The following is a 17,178-nucleotide window of genomic DNA, read 5'->3' on the forward strand; positions in this document are numbered from 1 at the left end:
TTGTGTAAAATTAAGCAAGATCTACGTTCGTACGTCTGGGTGAATAAATGTAGTACGTGCATGATGCATGTAACAGTACTAGTACGTACTGCATGTGTCTAGGAAATCAAAATATTATACAGATCTAGTTTTGATTGACGTACAAGAGCATATGATCTGTATTCTAATTATAGTTTCATGTTTAATAAACATTAATAAAAGAAACAACGAGTTTGATAATAGAGGAAGTGAAACTAGTACTATTTCTACTTAAAATTAATACTCGGCCATGCAGTCACTACAAGAAAATTACTTATTTGTGATTAGTTAATTCTAACGAAATGATTATTTGTAATTAAAATTGATTGCGAATAGTATTTTGGTTACAATAAATTGATCACAAAAGTCCGTTTTTCTTGTAGTGAGTATGTATATATATATATATATATATATATATATATAATCACGTCCTGCTTAGAAATTAAAATAAATCCAGTACTTTTTAAATATTTACTTACAAATTAATCTAATTACAAATCATCTCTTTTCAACAAAACTTTTCGCAAAAGCAAGATCCTTAGAAGTTGTACCGACAAATTATGACCCATTCCTAGACGTTGTACATGTGATCGATTGGGTCATGCATGCCATGGAAAGTCATGAGAAAATAGCTCCTTATAATATAATCAACCCCTGGCTAGCTTTAATTCAAAAAATTGCATTATTATGGATTGGCTCCAGACGCGCGCGCGCGCATGCATGTTGTCGTCAGGATAGGTACTGATCTTGTCATGCATGCTAGCTAGCTAGCTAGCTTGCAGTTGGAATCTCACAATTTTCGCTGATGATCAACCATCGATCGATACGACGAGAGGCGCCTAGCTAGCTAGTTAAATCTCCAAAACATCTTTTTTGCAACTTTTGTTAACTTCATGAGAGAGTTATGAATTCATGTCCAAGACATCTAGCTAATTGCTAGCTAACAGCTAGAACAGACATGACTAGTTTTCACAGAAATTTGCATATATATCAGCTCAACCCTAAACAAATCTTAACACATAATAATTTATTGGCACTAAAAACCTAACACGAATTAATAAACATCAGCCTAACAATTCCAACCAGATTTGGTATACCATACGCCCTATATATAATACGTACAAGAAGAGATATGCCCATGAACAAAGCAATTTCTTTAAGTACGCTTACTTATCCACACAGAACACAATGCATGTATGCATATATATATTAGTTTTTTTCACGTAGAATTTGTTGCATTAATTAATCACTCGCCCACATCTAGAGTGGGCCTACGTGTCGGCTTCTCAAGGGGTAGGGCATGATGGGTAAGCAATTAAGTGAGACCTAAGTACCTGCTGGCTGCATAGATGATGCCACAGAAAAGCCATGTGTAAGATCGGATCAGCAGCTCCTGATCATGGAAGCCAGCCATAGATCATGTCATGCCAATGGAAATTATACAGTACTAAAAGTAGTAACAACAAGTTGGGCAAATCATGAAACTAACCCTACGTACGCAGAGCTTCAAGGAGGAATTATATATGTTAAAAAGTATGTGAAATGTGCCATTCTTGTTACTTCTAAGCTGGACAAGGCCACTCCTATGCGCAAACTTAGCCTACAATGCTGATCAGATATATTCATGACAAAAGGCAATAGGGTTTTCTTTCTTTCATACAAAGGGACAGGCATGATGGAGCTGTTTGAACTTTGAATTATGATCGGGCTGTTGGGGGTTATGAAAGAATGGCAACAAGTCTTGAAAAGCAAAAAAGAAGTTTTAGATAAGGAGACAGAGAAAAAGGGTCATAGATGGAGGGAAAAATGGGGTGTGGTGGTAGTTGCTGTAAAGGGTATCCATGTGAGAAGCATGATGGTCTAAAAAGATGTTGTCTAGGTTTCCTTTCCGTATATGCTTCCTGCCTTTCTATTTTAGTACCAAAGGAATGGCTGCCATGATCGATCCTCACTTCTTTCGAAATGTACCACCAGCTGCGAGACTTAATTAGTTGTAAGCCAGCTTTGATCCCAAACTCATCTTAATTCATTTTATTTAATTATTATAATTTTTCTAAATTTTAACATAAAATATAATAAAAAAAATTAATTTTTTCAAATCCCCAAATAATAATAATATAAAAAATAATATTCTAACAATATTTTATTCAACTTTTAACTTTCATCTTAACTCAACTCAACTTAATTCAATATCCAATCGCATCCGCTATTAACCAAACTAGATGATTGAGTTTGCCTAATCACTGTTTAGCTAGTCTGTTTTCTATGACTCATATATACGCTGTCGAAAGTAGTAAATAAAAAAAAAAGAAAAAAAGGACTTTTATCTCTACAACCTAAACGTGCTTAATCGGTACAAGTAATTTGCTTTTGTTTATCTTGTCTGTCAATTCACTTAATAATTAATTGGTGTTAATATATGCGCATTCGATCAAGTCTTTTACAACATTCGACATCATTCCTTCACGACCTGTTAGAATAGTATCATTGAGCGATACATGACCAAGGAAGGGTACGTGATTCTGACTAACTAGCACTGATATTAAGTTTGAGTTTGTCCTGACCAGCTCCAGCCTCCAGGTGCTAGCTAGGGGCCGGGTCAAGTCTCGCATGATATGAAAGCAGGAGACAACCTGAGAAATTTTAGTGCACAAAGAGGACCACGTCTGCTCATCATGTTACATATTGCAGAAAAAATATGGCATTTTATACACTGTATAATGGTCTTGTTTGTGACAGCATGCAGGACCATGGCGCTTTAGAAATTAGGATCTAGGATCACTAACAGCCCTACAAAGTTGCAATTCACCATACCTCCTGATTGGGGCCATTGGGCCACTACTCTTCAATTCCTTTCTTTCATTGCGCGCGCTTTGGGGCCCAACTATAAGCTTCATCTACGACCAAAGTCATCTATGTCTGCATTTTGTTTTATTTCCAACCAAACGCCAAGAGCATCTTTATATGTATATATATAACTTTGTTATTCATTATTTTCACACATGATATTTTTTTTAATTTTTTTTTGTTTTATTCTTATTAAACTTATTGAATTCGTGTATATATCATTCATATACCACTCATTTGGTAAGATTAAAAAAAATAATAATAAAAAAAAATGTGTGTTGTGTTGTGTGGTGTTTGGGACGGCATGATGAATAGAATTTTTCATATATTATTATATATGTGTGTATCTATCTGTATGGATATATGTACATGGGGGGACATAATTGAATCTCTCTCTCCGTATACATACAAGTGATCAGGATTTTTTTTCCTTCTTTCTTTGGTGGACATGCAGTGCCAAAACTATTAATAGGGGTCTACCTTATCTTCACAATGACATGATATTCTCTTCGACTTAAAATCATGGGGTCATCCCGGCCCCTCAAACATAAAAGGGATCAGAACGAACAACAACCTGAATACTATTATTACATACATACATACATACATACATCACTGTACTTTTGGCATGAATAGTTGGCTTTTTCTGCATTTTGTGAAAATCATTTCGATAAGATCAGAGAGAGCATGTATGGTTCGTTTTTCGTTGAATGTAGTTATTTCGTCGTAATTAATTCTGTATAGTTTTTTTTTTTTTTTCTTTTTTCTGTATACACACACGACCACCTACAGACGTACCGTATAATTAATTTCTATTTATGAAAAATTTTATTTACCATCTTTTTTTCATATCCTGATCTCAACATTTTTAATATGATATTAAATAATTGACTCACAAGTAAAATATAATAAATAATTTTTATTAATCATTAAATATCACGTCATGAAATAGTGAAAGATTAATAATGGTAAATGAGATGGTAGGTAGAATTAATTACTCTCCATTTATATCTCGGTAGTTTAATTTTAATATACTACATATATGCGCGTATTGCATGTATATATGCATATGCATATATATAGTACGTGGCATGCATGCAGCACAGACGCTTGGGGTGATGTTTCAGGATAAAAAGTTATCAATATGTATACATGGGAATGAGGGCAAAATAGTCATACCGGCCTACATCGTCTAGTTTGGTGTGAAGATATATAGACCCCCCCCCCCCCAACACCACAAAAAAAAGGAAATATATATAAAATATATTCATTATAGTGATTAATTAAATATAGTATATACAAATTCTTTTTACAATAAGATGCACATTGATACAATTAAATATAGTCAGTATGACATGTTAACACATGAAAAAGTCCCGGTCAATAAACAAATAATCAAATTCATTACAAGAAATAAGACTTTTTGCAGTGATTTTATGTCTGTTGAAAATTGCATTGTCGCATAAAGCTTTTAATTGCAGCAATTTTTACATCGCCGCGATATTTTTACATAAAATTTTGAAACTGGGCTTTTGCGGCGATTTTTCGACAGACATATTTGCCGCAAATACTAAATTGGTCTTTTGTAGCGATTTTTCATTTTTTGCCACAAAAAAATTTCGCTGGCATATATATTAAAAAACTTTTTACGACGGTTTGTTAATTGCTGCAATAGCAAAAGTGGCCTTTTGCAGCAATTTTTTTACTTAACAATCACCGCAAATAATAATTAGGCATTTTTCAGCGATTTTAAAATCGTTGAAAAAAAATTAGACCTTATTTCCGGTGAATTCCAAGTCGCCACTTAATATCCAGTGCGAAGTGAGAAATCACAAAGTAGATTAATTTACAATTCACTTTTGCGGCGACTATTGTACTTATGGCGGCGATTTTTTTCGTTGCAATAAAGTATTTTTAATTGTAGCGGCATTAAATTTCCGTCGATTAGAAAAATCGCCGCAATACATAATATTTAAGGTGAATATTGTAGCCGGAAAAAGCTAATAAAATTTAAACCCCGCGCCTAATGTTTTCCCTTCATTTCTTTCCCTCCAGCGTAGTCTCCCCGGGTCACCCTCCCCCCTTCCCCCTCTCTCCCTAATCCCTCTTCTCCCTCAAGCCTCCGCCGCGCACAACCCGTCGCCAGCACTGCCACCTCACCTCGAAGGTCACCCCTTCCTTCTCCCCCAACCCCCATGTCGAAAATATCAATTTTCTAGAATCTGACCTCATCTCTCTCTCTATCTCTCAGATTTCTCTATGATCGTCGCTGCTAGGGGTGTCGTTCGCCACCAATCACACATTTACACCATCGCCAGTCCGCCATCGGAGCCCCCTTCTCCTTCACGCCTAGCCCAGTAGCCCGAGGCCCTCCCTCTCTCCCTTGCTCTGTTCGCAACCCACGTCCTTCAATGCAAGATAAGTTTTTGGACAATGTTTAAGGCTTAAGATTGTTAATCTTGCTATTTATTTATTTTAGCAAGGTTTCCTTCAATAATTTAGTCCCCTGCTTTACAGTTGACCGTATAGATGTTGAAGGGGATGCACATAATGGTCCAGTTGCGAGGTTACCGTTTACTTCTCTGTTTGATATTTTTGGCATGTGAGATGATTATATGTTAATTGCATGGAGAGCAAAGAGTGAAAGTCTTAAGTCCATATTAACTGGAGCCCCGCAAACTAAGCTTGGGAGAATAGCTTTGGTTGATGCTCTGGCGCAGCAGATTAGGAATCACAGGAACGTTCGGCTTCCAAACCTCCTCTCTGGGTGTGTGTTCTGCTGATGCTATACGACATTCTATTTTGATCTTTTCATGTTTTTATGCATCTTTTAGATATATATTTTTTAACTTGCAAGTTTAGTTCCTGTAATGCCTAATATTTTTTATGTATCTTTCTAGTGTAGTTTTTTATGCACTTATAAAAAAAGTATTTCGAGTCATAATAATGAGATTTTTTTCATAAGTAATTGAACTTTATTGAAAGGGACAATCCAGTTCAGCATACAAAAAATAAATATAGAGGAAACAAAGTCACGTCCAAATGTTTCAAAAAGTCTCCCAGATTTTGAGTTGTCTACTTTGATTAGAGTCCACACTATCAAGTACTGCTGACATGCAGATTGTATTGAACCAATAAATCCAGCTTTCTAGGTTGTATAGATTTAGTTTATTAAGTATTTTGCATGTCTAAATTTGATAACATGCACATAATTAGCCACATACCTTTCTTGAAACTACTGCTTTTGAATGGATTCATATCAATATCTTTTCCTATCAAGCATGATGAAATTGGGTTCCTATCAATGCCTATTCTTTTCATTTCTGCAGGTTAGAAGGGAAGTCGCAAATAGTTCAGGATGAGCTGGTGAGGCTTGGTGAGCAATTGGTTCAAAGTTCTAAGGGCACCTGAGCTCTAGCCCTGGAACTTTGCCGTGAATTTGAGGCTAAGTTCCTCCTGCATGTTACATCTGGGGAGGTTTGTTTTTTGTAATATATACATTTAGTTTCAAAATATAGCCTTAAGTATTTAATTTTACCTATAAAAAAATATAGCCTTAAGCATAGGGTTCTGCCAATTACTAAGATTTTATTGCATATATTTTCCTAATTGCTTAAATTTGTGTTTGATTGATCAACATGGATATTATTAGTGTTTGATTGTCATCACTTCCTCTTCTGCTTTTCCTTCATTTTTCACTTGTGAAGCTTTGTGTATGGTTTGGTATTTTACTTTTGAGTACTTGTATTTATTGGAAGTTATTTTTCTATCAAAACATCATCTGGTGCCATTCCCACATTTCTTCATAGTGTGTGACAATTGCCTGAGGCAGCAACAGTTGCCTCATCCTTTAGAGTAATTTATTGCTATCATTTTCCTGATTCATGACCCTCATCTATTGTTCTACTATTTTTTTGTAGAGTTCTAGTTGGAAAATTGTTGCCAGTTTTTTGAGGAAAGCTTTCCAAATAGAATGAAGTTATATTGGAAGTTATATTCTTTTGCATGCCATGCGATGGTATAAATTGCCAATTAATATTTTCATTCAATATATATGCATTTTTGGCCGCTAAAGCTTTTGTGGCTCCATTTGGATTGATGTTTTATGGGATAATGAAGCATATATACTAGTTGGACATATTATCTCTTGTTTGGAAACTGTTTCCATGTAATGTATAAATGTGATGTTTAGTGATTGAAGTTAGTTTGAAGTTATACATTTATGTTTGTTCAATGGAAGGTCTTGAATTTTTTTATGTAATATAGAATATGAAAAGGTGAATGGAACTTGAATGAATATGTATTGTGTAGTATTTTTGGGCTAGCTTTTGTGTAGCAATGGAGGAAAGGCTTTTTACATTGAATTTGAATTAAATTGTGTAGCTTGGATTGATGTTTTAAATTTTAAATGGGCGTTTGAATGGAATGACGAAGTTCTTGGATCTTTGTAATGAACTATAAAGTGAAGCATGAAAGCTCACTTTGAGGCTTACTTTGAGAATTAGATATTAAATGGAGTTGTATTTAGAAGATGCAAGGGATGTGTAGAGCCATGGATTGGATGTAATAAGTTGGAAATGTGTGACTTTAAGGACTCCTTGATTATGGCTCTGAAGTTAAGAGTATGTAGTGAACGGAGCATGAAGTTTGTTTAGAAAAAATGGTGAGGCTATGGATTAGTTATGTAAGTTAAGTCTCCGGTTCCTTATTGAGATTGATGTGCTAAAACCTATGGTTCAAAGGTTATGAACCATGGTTTGCAAAAGTGTTGTAATGGGGTGTCTAAGAGTACCTATTGATCTAAGTGATAAAGCCATGGATGGTATAAGGATGTATTTAATGAAGGATGCCACAAGCCTTGAAGTTAAGGTTTGGATCTCTTGGATGTTTGTGTTACTATATAGTTAGTGAAATCAATGATGAAATGAAAGTTAAAACAAAATGATTTAAATGAAACAAAAGAATGTATGAATGAAGACATAAATGAGGGGCCAAATGAATGTTATGAAGTTTTGGTACCAAAGAAATTGGTAGATAGCAACAATGGGATGACTCACAAGGTGATTCATTTGGTGTCAATAAGTGGGCTTACAATAATAGTATCACAATTTTGATTGGTTTTGTTGATTTTTTTTAATGCTAACATAATTTTATGTTCTTTTTTTAGTTTTTTTAATTTGTCAGTTTTAATTTCTAATATTGTACTATGTGAAATTGCATGATGTTTGGGATACTTCTATCTTTGTTTTTTCTTTCGGCTTGGGTGGGGGGAGGGTTGTTTTCTAAATGAAGTGTTGTGTTTGAAACATGATACTTCATTACTGCTCACTCGCATTTTCATTTCAAATTGTGTTTGAGGTAACTAGTTTTTCTTAATATGTACTGAAAAAGCAGTGGTTCTACCCAATACAACACCTAGAGGGGGGTGAATAGGTGTAGTTCAAAATTTTCTTAGTCTACTAAACATATTGACACCCATACAACTAATAAAAAATATGCATCACACAAGTAATCAAAGCAGAGATTTGTTCACGGAGTGGAAACTCATTTGAAGAACTTCTTCAAAATATAAAACCACTCCGGGTGTAGGTCACCACCACAAATCCACTATAGAAATATAAGTTCGTTACAACCAATTTAGAAACACTCACAAAACATTTGTAGTAGCTAAATCTTGGCTTGCAACTCTATAAATAACCCTTTTTATAGTATCCCACAAGAACCTCTCGATCTCTGCAGCACGGCAGCTCCGGAAACTTTCCGGCCAATGAATACGTCCACTTCAATAGACTCTACAATGTTTTTATCTTGAGTGTGATTTGGTGAAGGTAAATCTTCCAATAGATTCAATTTTGAATGAGAGAAAAGTTTCTCTCAAATGCTCTTGAAAAGAGATTGTGTTTTTGCTCTTTTTTCTTCACACCAAAGAACAGAAATAACCTGTTCTATTTATAGTCCCAGCAAGACACGGCGCTCAAAATTAGGTTGCCTTGAACATTGGCTCGAGCGAGGTGTCGAGCGAAGGTCGAGCGCAAGTTGTCTTCTGAAACCACTCGAGCGAGACGTCGAGCGCACATCGAGCGAACCTCTCTAGATGAGTTCTGCTCGAGCACCACGTCGAGCGCACCTTGAGCGAACCTCTCTAGATAGGTTCTGCTCGAGCGCCACGTCAAGCGCACCTTGAGCAAACCTCTCTGGATAGGTTCTGCTCGAGCGCCACGTCGAGCGCACCTTGAGCGAACCACTCTGGATAGGTTCCGCTCGAGCGCCACGTCGAGCGCACCTTAAGCAAACCTCTCTGTATGGTTCCGCTCGAGCGCTTCGTCGAGCGTACATCGAGCGAAACACTCTGTATGGGTTCCGCTCGAGCGCTGAGTCGAGCGCACTTCGAGCGCACGTCGAGTGAACCTCTCTGGAAGGTCCCGCTCGAGCGCCAGTTGAGCGCTAGTTGAGCCATGTTGAGCACATTTCAATCTTTTTTATATTACACTGCTTCAACATTTGTTATAACTCAATTTTACACAGGTTTTCACAAGAATATGCCAATCAACTAATTTTTCCCTCAATAATGTACATTCTTCTATTATTTTTCTTATTTCTAATTCTTTTTTTGCATATGGACAAGAATGACCTATAGATGTTAATCTAAAATTTGTTGTAACCACATGTACGAGAACTTGTCACTTGGTGTGATATTGTGAGCACCCTTTCACTTTTTATTCTCCATTTTACTCTCTTTCTTGTTTGATTGTTTTTTTGATTTGGTAGTTTCCACATTTCTATGAGTGGAACTAGGTAAAGTGAAAAAAGAAAAGATATGGGAATCGAATTTAGAGATTTTCTTGGTTATATAAGGTGGTGTGGTTGTATAGTTGATTAATTATTGTTTGATATAAATACTAAATTGCAATTTATATAGCTTGAGCTTTTGTGTGGCCATCCAAAAATTTCATAGTGAATATAATTTGGATGTGTACTATATTTTTTATTTATTCTATTTTGTGCATTTTTTTTTATTTTCTAAAACATCATTTTTGGCGAGTACAGTTTGCTGGAAATAATTTTTTTATTTGCGGCGACTAAATATTGCCGCAACTATTCTTTTGCAGCGAATAATTTTCGCTGGAAAAATATAATTGCAACGATCATTAAAAATCACTAGAAAAATATCTAAGCTTTTCTGGCGGTTTTTTAACTTTTTGCGACGATATATTGCTGCTAGTGACTTTTCTCAACGATTTAACATTAAACAAGAAGGCATTTTCCAACGATTTTTGCATATCTCTGACTTATAATTGAGTAAACATTTGCGATAAACATTTGGCGTAGTAAAAATTGCTGAGAAAGATCAAATACGGTGATTTTAAGGGTTATTTTTGACGATTTTTAGTACTGAAAAAGACTATTTTTCTTGTAGTGAAATCATAAAAGGGAAAGTAATTACGATCGAATTGATCATTTGACTAAAGGGATCGGAGTACTTTGCGATAAATATTATGGCAGGAGCTGTACGCAATGATCATCTTCATGACATCGGGTTGCATGCCTGGGCTGACTAATTAAGCGATATCGTTTTGTCAAATGAAAAACATGCATGCCGCATGGCTGGCATGCAGCTGGTCATCGTTTTTTCATCAGGTTTGAAGCAAACATGCGCCTTTTGATCGTGCTATGTGTGTGTGTGTTTTTATAATTTGCAGGCTTCGGTTTAATTAAGGAAATTTTGTATAAATGTCGACTAATTAAGTAGTAATTTAACAGAACCTTTGAGTGCGTCTTTTTTTTTTTTTAAAAGGGATCACATTTTATTCATAAAGAACATACAATTTTGACTTAAAAAAGTTAGTTACAGACGTTAATAGCTCTCCAGCACACTTCCGTGACTGACATGGTCTAGTCCAGACGACAGATCTCTAAAGACCAGGTCTAAAGGATCCGTCGTGCACAAACTCTATCCCCGACAGAGAAATAGTAACTAAACGACAAAACCCATACCCCGACTATGTGGAGTAGGGTGCACCAACCCCATACACCGCCTAAGCGGAGAGGGGACATCACATTGTTTGGACCAAGGTCCGAAGGGACAATATTTTTGAATTTTTTATTTTTCAAAAAAAGAAAAATAGGACATAAAAAAAAATAGAATGGAAAAACTATTGTAGCAAACATAAAAGAACAATGCTCCACGCGGCTACGGTGGCGCGTGCCCTGGGAGAAAACCGCCGACTGATCTTGGAAGATCCGGACTCATAGACTCCAGTGGCGCCGCGCGTGACGACGGCAGAGGGCCTCCTGGCGTCGCGAGAGAGCCACTCGCCGAACGTCTCCGAGATCTTTTGGCCGCGCGTGCGAGTAACTCGCCGCTCCAATTGGCGCCGCCTTTGGAAGTCTTGAAGATTGGTGGCTTGGCAACGCCATGGAGAGGCGCGTGCTGATCTACAGTCGCCGGACATTCAAGATTCGCGATTTTCCCTTATTTAACCTGCAAACACAACAAACACAAAAAAAATGAGCACTACACAACGGGGACGGTGGAGGATGGGGGGAGGGGGAAGGAGCCGAAGCTCCCACCCCCTCGAGACAGGTCTGTAATGAGGGTTCGAGAGGGACGGGAGTTTAGAGGGTTCGAGAGAGACGGGCACAAGCCAGTTTTGAAAGTTTGAGTGCGTATTTAGATTATCATATGCGTGGCCATGTACGTTTAATATCTGATCAAATCATTGGTGAGGTTGGCCGGCCATGAGCACTTTTAAACAAGACGATCGATCGAGCCGCCGCTCGAGAGGGTTGACAAATGCAAAGTCAGTGAACACTATATATTATAAGTACTCTCTAACAAAAAGAAAATGATAATTAAGGATAGGAATATGGCATTGGAATTCATCTGAAAACATGACAGCTTCAATCTTGTCATTGCCCACAAAACATTATTAATGAAGAAGATATATATGCGAAAGTCATGAATATTATTGATTCGTATTGAATTTATATTAGTTTGGTATATCATATCTTTGGTGAAGTAGTAAATTAAGCAGTGTTAAATCATTGGTTAATTCTAATTTTAAAGATGTGTTTTGAAGAAATGTAGTTCTTTAATTATAATATTAATTAAAAAGAGAAAAAAGTTTTAGATTTAATCATTACAGATCATGGCGCGCATGACCTGCGTACTACTGGGAAAAAAAAACAAGGTTTGGGTTTTGATATAAATAGGTTCGGGTCAAAAAAGGTTTACTCATTAAAACGCGGTTAATAAATGGGTCGATAATGGATCAATCCGTTTAAATTTTATTTCAAAATTACATTGAGTTGTAATATTGATATTTCTAACTAAATTGTTAGTATTATAATTTTGGACTTATGTTCATAATTATTATTGTTGGGTTTGTAATATTGGTTTTATTATCGGTTAAAATTAGAAAAATATTTATATTTTTTGTTAGTAGGTGACTTTATAATTTTTTTGGAGATATTGTGACTACTAGTAAATATAGATTTTAACTTTTTTTGTAAAATTATGGTAATTAAATCAAATGAGTTATGATGGTTAGTTCAACCCATTTACATACACCGAGTTCAAATAAGTTGTAACGCCCCAAACCCGGGTGGCTTGAAGAATTACTACCTGTCACTCATAAACATGTCTCCCAACACATCCAAAGGATAATCTCCAACAACTTCATAAATGAAAATCAATCTCAAATCTTCTCAATAATCTCATTACAAACTCCACACAATCTTTAATGCAATAATAATGAATCAAAGGGGTCCATAACTTCCCGATAGTCATAACAAACCAACTAAATATTTCATAAATCTTACTAAACTCAAGACATAAATAAAACCCAAAGATATTAAAACTAAGAACACCAGAAGTCCTTCTTCTACCAACATCTCCTCAGCTTTAGACACAAAGAGCATTCTAATCCAGGTCCTCATTTGGACTCACCACATCATCTGAAAAATATTATAATGATAGGGGGTGAGTTATCAATAACTCAGTAAGCAGAAATCATATGCTAGCGTGCAAACATGAGCATTTATCAAGGAGAGTATGCAGAACAAAATATTTTTCCAGAGTTATCATGCAGAACAGAACATATTTTCAAAATAACAGAGCGATGGTTTTAAAACAAATAAAACCCATGGTACTTTGGCATAACATAAACTGAGTATCATCATCAAATCAAAACAGAGCATCAAACAGAGCAGAGACCATGTTTCACCCCCGTGGTAGGGTTGTGCTAACCCCGGTGGCCAAACCAGGCAGAGACAGAGGTGAAATCTTTCCTTTATTCTTCTCGGAGCCCCGAGTGTGCACACAGGAAAGACCACAATAAAACCACTTTGTTTCCAAAGTGGGTGCACCCAGAGACAGAGAAGTTGGTACCAACCCAAACAGAGCAGAGCATAACAGAGCAGAGCAGAGCAAAGCAGAGACAGAATCAGATACGAAAACCAGTACACCATGCCAAAGGTTTTCAGATGTTATAACAAAATAATACAGAGTACCAAAACAAAATCAGACGGTTACACACGCTGAACACAAAAGCCAGAACCTCTTTCTAAAAAAATGCACAACTTTTCATATCCCCAATATCGCTCTTTTCCAGATTTCAGAAACCACATGACAGAATTTAGCTCATGTCTACACAATGCATGCCAAAACATATTTTTTTCCCTTTTTCACACAGATTTCATGAATAATGCAGATGAGTGACCGAGGTTGATCTTTATTTTCACAAGTTCCCAACATAACACAAAATATGCAAGTTTTTCATAAAAACAGCCTCAGTCTTATTAACTTGTATAAAACCTAGCATAGGAACCCCACTTACCTGACTCCTGCAGTGTATTATCTATGACTTGGATACGGTCTCTATCCGTCTCGCCACCTATTCATAAGATAATATAAACTAAATATTAAAATCCAACAATACATAATTGGTCTTAAACAACTCAAGACTCAAACTCTAGACCATAATTCAACGAGTTTAATCAAACTTAACTAGCCAAATAACAATCCGGACAGCCCACCCTTCGACCCAAAATATTCTATACTAAACTCAGTATGTTGGTTATAAGTGAAGACTGATTTGGACCTAAAAAAATGTTTGCTGAAAGTTGGCTTGACAGTTGGCTCGAGCCAAGTTCGCTCGACAGTCCGCTCGAGCGAAGGCAAGTCAGAGAGGTTCGCTCGAGTCTCGCTTGACACTCCGCTCAAGCTAAAGCAAGACAGAGAGGTTTGCTCGAGTCTCGCTCGACACTCCGCTCGAGCGAATGCAAGTCAGAGAGGTTCGCTCGAGTCTCGCTCGACACTCCGCTCAAGCCAATGCTCATTTGGCTGTTCGCTCGAATCGCGCTCGACAGTCTGCTCGAGCGAAGTACGCAGATTTTGCCAACAAAACCAGTTTACACTACACAAAGCACTCTTCTTTCCATTCCCAACTCCATAACATAAAGTATAAACTAACACTTCCAAATATTTTCTCCACCACCAGTCCAACAATTCCACTACAATGAAACTTCAAATAATCCAAACCTAGGACAAAACACCAACCCGAAATACTCACCAAGCAACAACCAGAAAAAAACTCACAAAAACTACTCAAACTCACAGCCAAAACAGATATTGCATCAAAAAGAAGATAAACCAAACCCAAAACTAAGAAGCAGAAATCGCACGGTTATAGAAGGAGGAACCGATACTTGGATGAGAAAGAAACCCTTACCAATCGAAAATGGAGGGGATGCGAATTGATGCCCGTGAGTTGCAGACAGAAACCAAAATGCAGAAATGGAGGAAAAACAGAGTATAGCAGACGGCAACACTCGGGAAACCAGAAGCAACGCAGCAACAAAAATCCACGTGAGGAGGTCTAGGGCATGGGATTCGGAAACTCAAACTAATGCCAACAACAGGCAATAAAGATGAAACCGAAAAGAAAAGAGAGACGTGCGCGAGAGAGATGCGGGAGAAACTGAAACTGAAACAGAGAAATGCGGAAAGAAACGGAAGTTGGAGGAGAAAACACTCACCTCAAAAACGACGTCGTTCAGGATTCTCACTAAACACGAAAATGGCTGGGCCATTTTCACGCACTGATCCGGGCCACTTTGATGAAGAGGCAGGGCCTTACATAAGTTGTGTCGTATGACCCATTTTTAATTAATTATTAAATATGTCAAAATAGGTGATATAATATACACTTTATTTTAAATAGATCGTATTAAGATTTGAAGGTATGATCCGTTTAACTTAACAGGTCATAATCAGGTTAACCTATATAGTCAAATATTCATAATTTGATATGATACGAATATGATTCGTAAACACGAATTGCCACCCCTAATTATAAATGTCTTATAGCCCTTTATTTAAAAAAAAAAAAAAAAAAAAGATGGGGACAAAATCCTGTTGTTTGTGAGAAATATGTAGGTTGACCTTTTTTTTGTACTTTCTTATCCAACTAAAATGTCAAATTCAAATGAACAATATTACAATGTTGTAAGAGTGCTACTACTCTTACTTTTGACTGGGGTAGAGGTCTCAGTGATGCAATATGCAGTTTGCTACATTAGAACGCAGTATATTTGGAGGAATCTTCTTCTTCATAGGTTAAACGCATAGGATTCGAGGAATCATCGACAACTGGAATAACAAGGCCAGATGTTTCTATATATATATATATATATATATATATATATATGGTGCGTTTACTGCTAATTATAAATTTGTTATTTTTTTTCTTTCAAGTATTATTATATGGTGCGTTTACTGCTAATTATAAATTTGTTATTTTTTTTCTTTCAAGTATTATTTTAACATTCTTACTCATTAAAAATATATATATATATATATATATATAATTTCACTAATAATCACTTTCTTAACCATTAAGTAAAAAATAAAATAAAATAAAAAATTTAAATGCTTGACTGGTGAGATTGAGCAGTAAATTTGAGAGGCTCCATTGGCATTTTCTATGTATATATATATATATAAATATTTATTTATATAATACTAGTGCACATTTTTCAAATAAAACCAGCTGAAATACTAAAACCAAAAAGAATCGTACACAAATTTTGGTCAACTTGATTTTTCTATCAATGCATGTAATTACTAGGATTATGCTATATATAAACCATACGCCCTTCCTACTTTCATACCATTATATAAAATATGGCACTCTTATCATTTTTGGATTATACTTAAAATCTACAAGTTAATGAATGATATTGTCACCTCATCATAGTGGAATGCGGGTATGGTATTTAGAATTTCCTAAATATTAATAATAATAGCCCATTGGTCTTGCCTGAGAACTCAAAATGTCGAAAGGAATACTTGTCTATGAAATTACTGTTTGTCCCAAAAGTTTAATATAATAGGATGATGTAAATTTAATTATTAATATCCTTAAATATTTCTCCTCACCTGTGAGCCAGATTCTCACTCAATAAAAAGTCTCATCACAAGAAATATTTAATTAATTATTGGGTGAAATGTAGAGTTAAAGTTTAAACTTATGACCTTTACTGTAATATCATATGAAAGCACTACTTATTAAAAAACCTTAAGTTGATAGAAACAGATAGATTTAATTATTTATATTGTATGGGTTAAGATTTTAGGTTTGGTTCTTTGAAAATTCTTAATGGCTCTGATCATGAGATTCATTTGCAGCAACACACACATATAGGTGCTACTACTCAATCCTATCATTTTGCCCTCTCAAAGTTAATGTTAGTGCAATTGCGTTTTTTTTTTTTCAAACATCTTTTAAATATTTATAAAAAATATACAAATTCATTAGTAATTACTTTCTTAACTATTAAGAAAAAAAATATAAGAGCGGTTAAAATGAAGAAGCAAAACTAGAGAGTCATTTAGCATTTTTCATATATATATATATATATAATTTAGACAAAAGGAGCATAAAGATAGATTTTTAGGTATTTATGGTTCAAACTTTTCATGGATTTGATGGCTTGGAGCCCAAAAGGAATTAGCAGTGGGTCCATCGTACTTAAGCTTTCTTGGTACAATTATATTTTCTGAATAACTTAATTTTGTTATTATTAGAACAGTACTAGTAGATATATAGAGGGCAGGCAGGCAAGCAGGCGATCGGAGTTTTGAAATGCAAATGTGGGATAGAGATGGAAGATGGTACCTAGATAGAGATGATGAAGCTCATGTAGGGAGTGTGACAGATAGAAATCAAGTGTGAAGAAAACGAAGACGGAAGTCCCACAGAATGACATGAAATATTTATATTATATATATATATATATATATATATATAT

At 35.6% G+C, this 17,178-nt stretch overlaps 1 long non-coding RNA gene across 1 annotated transcript; it reads left to right on the forward strand.

The window, feature by feature from the left end:
• The first annotated feature begins 3,146 nt into the window (after positions 1 to 3,146).
• On the forward strand, positions 3,147 to 9,553 carry LOC121251108. Its single transcript, XR_005937920.1, has 3 exons — positions 3,147 to 3,157; positions 8,760 to 8,764; positions 9,491 to 9,553. It is a non-coding gene; the product is annotated as an uncharacterized LOC121251108 (long non-coding RNA).
• Positions 9,554 to 17,178: the final 7,625 nt, after the last annotated feature.

Source organism: Juglans microcarpa x Juglans regia, chromosome 2D (genome assembly GCF_004785595.1).
Source record: "Juglans microcarpa x Juglans regia isolate MS1-56 chromosome 2D, Jm3101_v1.0, whole genome shotgun sequence".
Classification (NCBI taxonomy): Eukaryota; Viridiplantae; Streptophyta; class Magnoliopsida; order Fagales; family Juglandaceae; genus Juglans; species Juglans microcarpa x Juglans regia.